At 38.2% G+C, this 9,725-nt stretch overlaps 1 protein-coding gene across 1 annotated transcript in view; it reads right to left on the bottom strand.

Annotated features, from left to right (window-relative positions):
• Positions 1-9,725, bottom strand: part of PRKAR2A (protein kinase, cAMP-dependent, regulatory, type II, alpha) — a 76,291-nt gene that overhangs the window by 66,160 nt on the left and 406 nt on the right. The window lies entirely within an intron of this gene.

Below are 9,725 nucleotides of genomic sequence, written 5' to 3'. Positions count from 1 at the left end.
AAATAATAGAACTATAATAATATATGTCTATATAAATCTTTACGGGAGGAGACTGTCCATCTTTCTCCAATGGAGCAGCTAGTGGATAGAACTGCCGGAAACATGTGGCTTTTGGCGAATAGCACAACACACTACAGATTATGCCACCAACGTTCCTAAAATCTATCCAGAGGAAGCTTTTGTGGCCTAATGGGTTAAGAGTTGTGCAACCAACCCAAAGGTATGTAGTTCAAATTCACTAGCAGCTCTGCAGGAAAAAAATGCGCAATCTTTTCTTATGTGACTTACAGTCTCTGTAAACCTGCTGGAGGGTCAGGTATGAGTCAATTCTTAACAGCACATAAAAACAACAATTGTTTTGGGATTTAAGAAGTTTTAATTAAGTGTCTTTTCCTTCCTTTCTAGATAAAAGGTTTTCACATGGAGGAAGTTAATACTTTTTTTTTTAAATTTTATTTAAATAGCATCCCATTTATGACAAATATTTAGTACTGGCTTCCCATATTTCCCCCTTTTGTTTTTATCATAATTATGTTATCATCTAGATGAGCATCCTTTATACACAAACAAACAAATAAAACAAATTAAACATAATAAACTCAAAGAAATACTTTCAAAAATCTCCATATGATCAGAAGGATTCAGGTTGAATATTCCTTGAAAGTTTGTTTTAATTGTCCCATTGCCACAGTGCTTGTCAAAACCAGTTCTGATTAATCTCCTTTGTCAGTGTGTCCTTTGCCATTCCCTATCACTCCTCCCGGAGAGAGATTTCTGAAACTTAATACTTTTGAAAAAGAAAACTAACCAAAAAAAATCTTAATTACAGAAATTTTTAATAAATGCATTTTCTTTCATGAATCCATGGTGTTCAAAATGCCTTAATAGATAATCCAGAAAAATCAATAAACTGTTACAAAGGGATAATTTTCTGTTACCTTAAACATTCATCAGTATAAAATTCAAGTAAAAGACAAGGTACCTGAATTCATGGCATAGAGAAGTTAATGAAAAGATTAAACTATCTATGTAAGTTAAATAACAAGCTAAAGCCAACACTCCTCTTCACTTTTTTAATATAAGATGCTCCTGTTTTCTCTCTTTATTCTGCCCACTATCCATCTAGGACTTTGCTCTATCAGAGGCTACTTCTTCACTGGTTCCTTTGCCTCTGCACAAGAATACAAACGTGGCTCTTTTAATTTTTACTTTGTCACACTACCGACTGAAGCAAAGCAACACGAGATGTTGCTAATTCACCCAAAAATATTTTTATTCTGTCCTTTCTTGACAGCTCAGTGGGTCACTGACAGCGGCTCTTAAAAAGGGGACTGGGGTGACTCTTAAATAAAACCAAATAAAGAAATCTTCCCTTAAACTCATCTTCCATCTACCACCCAATCCTTCCTTCATGTCTTCACAACGTACCTCTATTCCTTGTCTCTACCTTCTATAACTCCACTTCTCATATATGCAAACTCTCTACCCCACTGCACCTGACCTGGTCCACTGGAGTGCCTTTATCCCTGGAAATAATAGCCAGACACATCAAGGCTTCCCTGCGTCCCCTTCTCCCCTGCTGCCAACCCCTCTGGCTGGTTCCGTCCCTCTTCTGTTCAGGGCTCACACTAAGTGCCCCGTGCTGTCAGTCTCCAAAATCATTCACTCACCTTCTCAACAACAGTTTTTAAGCACCAACCATGATCCAAGCAAAAGTTCTGGTGGCACTGCAGTTAAGGCATTTAGCTGCTAACCAAAAGACTGGCAGTTCAAACCCACCAGCCACTCCATGGGAGACTGATGGGATAATCTGCTTTCATAAAGATTTACAAGGTTTAAAAATCTTATAGGCAATTCTACTCTATCCTTCAAGGTCATTATGAGTCAGAATCAATTTGAACTTAGCAATAATTTCACTGATTGATAGGCCAAGCTGTACAATGCAGACACAAGAAGACAGGACAACAAACATTCTCATAAAGCCTATGTTCTAACTAGAGAGAGAGAAACAGCAAAGAACATACAAGAATGATATGTCATTACTAAAAGTCTAAAGTAACCACCTGTAGTATATTATAGAGACCCATAAGGGAACCCTCCTAGATATACAATGTGGGAAAAGCTCTCTTGAGAAGGGAGCATTGAGATGAGGCCTGAAGGAAGAGGAACTGCTGGCTAGTCAGCACCAGGGGAGAGTGAACACAGCAGGGCCAGCTGCAACTACAAATGGAGTTTGTGAGAAAGTTTTATGTGTTAGAAATAAGCATAGCAAGTAGGGGAATGGAGAGGAGGAGACTACAGAGAGACATATTAGACACAAGGAGGAACTAAATCCTTCAGGACTGTGGAAACTCAAACTCGCTGCCATCGAGTCAGAATGTACTCACAGCTGACCCTCCAGCAAGTTTTCAGAAACTAAATCGCAAAGGAGGAGGATGCCCACTTTTCTCTCCTGGATCAGTGGTAGATTTGACTAATTCAATTCAATTCCAAAGAAGAGATTTAAAAAGAAAAGTAATTTGATCTGATCTTCATTTTAAAAAGATCTCTCTGGTTACTGGGTAGAGAATAGGAAAACAAGGTATCCAAGAACAAACTATTACAGTGATTGTCTTTGCAAATGTCGAGGACAGTTTTAACTGCTGATACAAAGCTCACCATCAAAAAAAAACAAAAATGGGAGAAAATATTTGCAAGTCATTTAACTGATAAAAGGGTCTAAGTCCAGAATATATAAATACCTCTCTTACAATTCCATAATAAAAAGACAAATGAATGGACAAAGAATCCGAAAAGACATTTCTTTAAGGAAGAGATGTACATGGCCACATTTCTTTAAATATAGACAATGATCAACAATCACACAGAAGGATGATGAATGTTGGTTTATAGAGGACTAAAAATGAAACCACAAAGGCATGTCATTTTACATCTACTTTGTTTCCATCCTTTCCCTCTCTGAGTAAATATGGACAGGACTGTTGTGAGCCATGAAGTTATCAAAAGCAGAGTGCCAAGGGAAGCTCTAATGGCCTAGTGGCAAGAAGCTGCACAGCAATTCTAGAGGTGCATGGTTTGAATCCACCAGAGGCTCTGCTGGAGGAGGGACAAATCCCCTCCTGTACCAGTCAGATCCAATGTAATGGTACATACACTTACTCACTCAATCAATCAATCAATCAAAAAATAAAAGCAGGGTACCAGACTTTTCTTCCTAGTTCATTTCCGTCTGGAAGACTCCTGAAATGTACTGAGCCCAACAGTAATGGTTATAAATGAAGTACACTGGCAAGAATCTAAGTCAGGTTTCCAGTGTGAATGGCAAGAATTCTACCACTAACCACCAATGCCTCATTAAGAACTACCAAAAGGACTACAGTCAAAACAACAGCAAATGTTAGCTGGCACATAGAGGAACTAAAACCCTTCTGCAGTCAGTGGGAACATAAACTGGTGCTGCAACTTTGAAAATGTCTGGCATGTCCTCAAACTGGTAAACAAAATAGTTATCATATGATCTAGGAATTTTATTCCTAGATACAGAAATCCACGAAAACATAAAATGTCACATAAAAATTTTGTACCCATACAAGTTTGTACAGCATTACTCATGCCAGCCATAAAGTAGAAACAACTCCAGGTTTCAGATCAGACTGATCTGATGTTGTGTGCCACTGAGGTGATTTCAACTCATGGTGAACCTGCAAGCATAAGTCAATGTGGTGGGCATCAGGGAAGGGGTGTCTGACCTCCACTAATTCACAATGGGGGAACATCCCGATCAACAACACAAAGTTCAATGATATAAGGTCAGACATGTGTCCCCATGCTCAATACTGTCTAACAATTCTAACATCAACCACTCCTCTCAAGGCCCTTACTACTTCTCCACTGGGTTTGATAATTTACTTCAGTGGCCACTATGTCTTCAGCAATTCTAATCCATCAGCAGCTCCAAGGGAGAAAGATAATCAGTCACCAACCCTCTAAATTTACAGCCTTAGAAAGAAACCCAAAGGAGGGTCAGTATAAATTGGAATTGACTTGACTGCAGAGTCATGAGAAAAGTAACAGGTTACAATTCAAGTTGAGAACACTCTGGACACAGTTCTTCAAGTAGGGCCCCCAAAGCCAGCATCTGAGTAGCCCTCAGTCCCTCAACCTTGACCTCTACCCTGCTCAGGCAAGTGTTACAAAATAATTTTAGTTGGCAGTTTTGTGCCACCTCTACTCAGCCTTTGAGTGCTTGTTTAGCTGGCTAGCACTTAGCTTTCTTGCACTGTGGGCCTGGAGCCCACAGCTGTCTCATACGGGTCTCTGGCTGTCTGCTTCTGCTGTCATTTAGCACTGGCTGACTGTCTCACACCATCTCCTCAGTGTTACAGTTTTCCCTCTCTGGTTCAAGTACTGATCTCAAACCCAAAGATATGCTGCACTCTCCACTTCTTCCTTCTTGATGGTAATGAGACCCCCATTTTTTACATTGTGCCAGTTTACTATCTGGTGGGAAAAGATGAAGTCTGGTCCGATGGTGAAACTGACCAACCCCCTCTTTAGCATTCTATACATTGTATTTGCATGATTACATAAAGGTGCCTTATTTATATTATTAGCAAGCTATCCAACCCTTTTGTGGGCCACAAACACCTGACATTTGCATAGCCCTGTCCAGACAAGTGGTGAAAGTAACAACAATGGCTTAGAAGAGCCACATCAAATAAGTCACAACAGTACAACAGGATAGAGTATAACCCCACCCCGACAGGCTGTTGTCTTTGTGGCAGTATATTGCCAGGTCTCTTCTACAGAAGTTGGTAAAGTCCAAGAGCCAACTTTTCAGATCTTGATACTTCAAATCTTAACTTTCTGGATTCACTGAAGAGAGCTCTAGTAGCACAATCCAAGGGGAGTTGAGCTGCTTAAACCTGAAGGTAGCCTGTTCAAACCCACAAACAACTCTGCAGAGGAGGGGCAATCTCCTTCCACGCAATTTACAGCCTCCAAAAACCCACTAGAGAGTAAGCTATGAGTAAGCTCCTACTTGACAGTAATGAGGTTTTAGTTTGAACCTACTGAGCCTGGAAGAATTCCCAAGACTACTACTGCCCTAAGATACATTCTAAACCATAAATCAAAACCATCCTCTGAAGTCACCTTTGAGCTTAGGTTAGCTCAAAAAGTTACTGAGTTAAGTAAGGTAAGTTCAAAAAAGTAAGAATAGTGTCACTCACCCTTAAGTACTACACTCTCAAAAAAATCATTTTTATGAGACAACAGTTACTTTCTAAAGTGTAGCTGAGAAGGTTGGTGGGCAGTAAGACTGGGCAGTAAGACAAGGTTAACAAGAATGGAACAACTAGAACGGAACTAATGCTAATGCTGACACACTGTGAAGAATGTAACAAATGTCACTGAATATTACGTACAGAAATTGCTGAATGGGAATGTTTTGCTCTGTATACTTTCATTAAGACTACAGACAGGTAGGGAGGGGATAACATTCTTAAAGTTGGGGGTAAAAATCTCAACAAATTTATGCCTTAAAGCAGATCATCAAGAAGGTGAAAAGATAACCCACAAAATGGACAAAACTATTTGCAAACCATATTTATAACAAAAGAACTGTATTTAAGATACATAAATAATTCTTACAATTCAATAAGACAAGTAGCACAATTAAAAATCAACACAGGATCTGCTAGATATTATTCTAAAGAAGATATGCAAATGGCCCAAATCCATGCCAGCTGAGTTGATTCTAACTCATAGCCACCCTCCAGCAGGTTTCCAGAGCCATAAATCTTAATAGGAAGAGACTAACTCATCTTGCTCATTCAGCGCAGGGAATGGGTTCAAACTGCTGCCCATCACCTAGCAACCAATTCTTAACCTACTACGCTACCAGGGCCCCATACCAACAACTAAATTTTTTTAAATGTTACTATAATTAATCATCAGGAAAATTTAAAGTTTTCAAACCAGTTATGTTGTTATTAAAAAAAAAGTCAACAACTCGGCAGGGATGCAGAGAAACTGGAACTCTAATACACTAATACACTGTTGGTAGGATTGTAAAAGGTGCAGCTACTTTGGATAACAGCCTGGCAGTTATCAAAAAGCTAAACATAGAGTTAACATATGATTCAGCACTTCTATTCCTAGGTATATAACCAAGAGAAATGAAAAGATACATACTTCCACATAAGAATTTGTGCCCAAATATTTATTCATTATAGTAAAAAAGTAGTAATAATCCAAATGTCCATCAAGTAATGCATAGATATACGAAATTTGGTATATCCATACAATGGAATATTATTCAGTAAGAAAAAGGAATCAAGAAGCTTGGAAACATATGGCAAGTAAAAGAAACCAGGGATAAAAACCAACATATTTCATGATGCCATTTATATGAAATGTCCAGAAAAGGCAAATCTGTGAAGACAGAAAAACAATTTATTGTTAAATAATGGAGAAATGGTGGCTGAGAAAACGATAGCTAAAGAATATAGGGTTTCTTTTTGGAGTAATGAAAATGCTTGAAAAAACTGTAGTGATAGTTGCACATTATCTGTATATAAAATAAAAACCACTGAATTACACACAGTCATTGAGCATATTAATGTGGTATGGAAATTAGATTTTTAAAAAGCTGTTACCAAAAAAGGAAAAATGCTAGAAACCAAAGAATAGACAAGCCAATAAACTGAACAACAGTACTTGTAAGGAACGTACTCCTCAGAACAATTAATCATGGAAAAGCAAAAGGGCAGCATTTGCCCCAAAATAAAGTTTACAAGACAGGAATGGGCAAGAGAAAAGGATGTATGTATACAGGGAGGGGATTCAAAAAAGAGAAGTGAGAAGAGCACTGAGGGAACTGCAACTAATGTCACTAGATAAAATGTGGATAAACATGGAAATTAAAATGTGGGAAAAAAATTTGCTCTGTAAACTTCTACCCAAGCCACAATTTTTCTTAAAATGCTTAGGGAGATCCACAAGCATAAGGTTAACTTCAAAATTTAATGACGTGTGAATGTCAATTTATTGTTTTTATTATGCAGTAAGAGTAATTTACTAAATCTGGATTCATTCTTCAGGATTTTCCAAGGGTTGAATATTCATTTGAATATCCCACACTTAAATGTGCTCTTTGATATAAAAGCTGTTACTAAAACAAATAGCAGCTAATAACTATGTAATTATTTTCTATTTAGCATGTAGTTTTATAAGCAAAACTGCAGTCATACCTTTATACCAAAGAACTTTATTAAGCAATGCCTCCTTGATATACACAATTATAAAAATAGAATATGTAAATTGAATCTATTTTAGGTGGCTTATTACTCTAATAATGTCTAATAATTTTAATCTATTATTTGTAAATAGATGTCTACCTTATTTCTTTATTCATAGCACAACCACTTAAGAGACAAAAGTTGATTAAATTGCAATAAAACAAAGAAGTGTTACAGAAGTATGAAGTCAACTCAATTTTTAAGGGCTCAGCTTTTTATTGAACATATTACGAAAGGGTTTTATTAAAAACACCCAAAGCTTATGTTAAAAGCCAACTCAATTTTTAGAAGATGACAAAGAATAAAGACATGAAAGGGGAAAAAATGTAAAACTCTGTTTTACTTATAACCCAAAATCAAACCCAGGGCCTTCAGAAGATTCTAGAAAGTGCTCTAGTGACATAGGATATTATATACTGGACTGCTAACCTGAAGGTTCATCCTTGCTTCCAAGGAGCACCTTGTTCACACTCACTCCAAAACATACACCCTGGGCATGTCTTTAGGAAGGGCCAGTCCTTGATGAAGAATATGATGCTTGGAGAGATGGAGGGTCAGCACAGGAGAGGAAGACCCTCAACAAAAGGGATTGACAATGTGACTTAAACAATGGGCTCAAGTATACTAGAGATGGTGAGGATGGCACCAGTGCCAGGCTCACATCTGTTGTTCACAGGGACATTACATATAACAACACCAACAACTTAGATGCCCCAGTGTGAATCCACCAGCTCCTTCATGAAGGAACAATGAGGTTTTCTCCTGTTAAGATTTACAGGGTCAGAAACTTGATGGAAGATTTTATGGAATGGAGTAGTTTTTAAAATATTCCCCTTATATTTTATGTAAATAAAAATTGTAGCAAAAAAAAAAAAGTGACAAAATGTTTATAACTACGTGGTTTAGAGTACAGCAGCAAAAAAGCCCCCAGAATCAGTCTTGAAATAACAGTCTCTAAAAAAACACCCCCCCACACACACATACCCCACACACACAGTCTTATTCCTGAGAGTCTGGGGTCATTTTCGCCGTTTTAAAGATAAGCAAATGTGAAATGACTTTACACATTTCACAATTTGCCCAAGACCACAAAGCAAATCTGTGGCAGAGATTTTGAAAATAGTTTGTATTTTCAAGTTGATGATTTAAAAAAAAAAACAAAACAAAAAACCAAAAACCTGTAACGTAATATATAATAAGTCAGGGAAATCTCTGAAGAGCATTTTCTATTCTGTGAGCATTTTCTATTCTTTCAGCATAAACAAACGTTGGGACCTTGTTCTGATGCTTGCGGCCATCTACAAGTCCATGGCCAGTGGTAGGTGGAACACCACACAGGGACTGATTAACTCAAAAACTTTTCAGGTTTAAGTCTGTGATTCTCTCAAGTATTTTCACTGTTAGGTTAAATTTCAGCTGTTCAAAAGCAGGCTACTTCAATTGTCAAACCTATAAAGCCTGTACGAAAATAACTAAGGAAAACGCAATTCTTGACATCTTTGCTTAAGTCAAATGTAGAAAATGTAACTTTTTCTTTCTTCCCACAACCTACGCACTAATCAAAATTGTTAACTTTGTTATTTTTTTCTCGGATTGATTATATAACGGCAGAACTATCAATAAATTGTAAATGAAAATAAGATTGCTACTGTTCACCCTTTCAAAATCTGATTCTTTTTTTTTTAACTATTTAAAATAGTAATAATAAACAATGAAAGACTTTTACTTTTCAAAGACAAGAGTGAACTGGGGGGAAGGGTGCTCAGGGAGAAAAGAGCAACAGTGGATGAGTGGAAGTCCAAAGTCTCTGTAAATTTTCATTAAAATTAATAATAATAAAAAAATAGTAATAATAATGAATGGTCCCAGGGTTCATATACTTATTTTTTTAAAAAAGCACTTATCAAGTACGCAGGGATGAAAGAATGTGTTGCATTTGCTTTGACATACTTCAGCAAAGGAGAAAAGGTACAGATGAAACAAGTGTGATAAATTCTGACAACTGTTGAATCTGGGTGATGGGTACATAAGCGGTTCATTTCACCTTTTTCTCTCTACTCTTGTCATAGCAACTGAAGTTTGTCCTAGCAACTTTATAAAAAGAGGATTATAACCAAACAAGGCTGCTGTCCAGGAAATGAAATAGGAGCCAGTGAATGTCTATGATCTTCCGAACCAACCGCGAAGGGCCAGGGGAGAAGGCGAGGGACCGTCCGGCGAAGGATCAGCCGGTGGGCCCCGCGCCGACAGCCGGCTGGAAGCGCGCACGTTTCCCTTCGCGGCCGATCCGACAAATGGCTCGGTGCGCTCCAGGCTCCCGGCACCGCGGAGCCCGATCTGGAAGCCGCACACGCGGGGCTCACGCCGGCAGCTCCGCGAAAACCGAGAAACTCCGCTCCAGACCTCTGGGTCCCGGCCCAGGCG

This window comes from Elephantulus edwardii, unplaced genomic scaffold, assembly GCF_000299155.1.
Source record: "Elephantulus edwardii isolate Elephantulus edwardi_28Jun2011 unplaced genomic scaffold, EleEdw1.0 scaffold00121, whole genome shotgun sequence".
Classification (NCBI taxonomy): Eukaryota; Metazoa; Chordata; class Mammalia; order Macroscelidea; family Macroscelididae; genus Elephantulus; species Elephantulus edwardii.
Note: the sequence above shows the minus strand (reverse complement) of the source record. Positions and strands in the feature narration are given on the sequence as shown.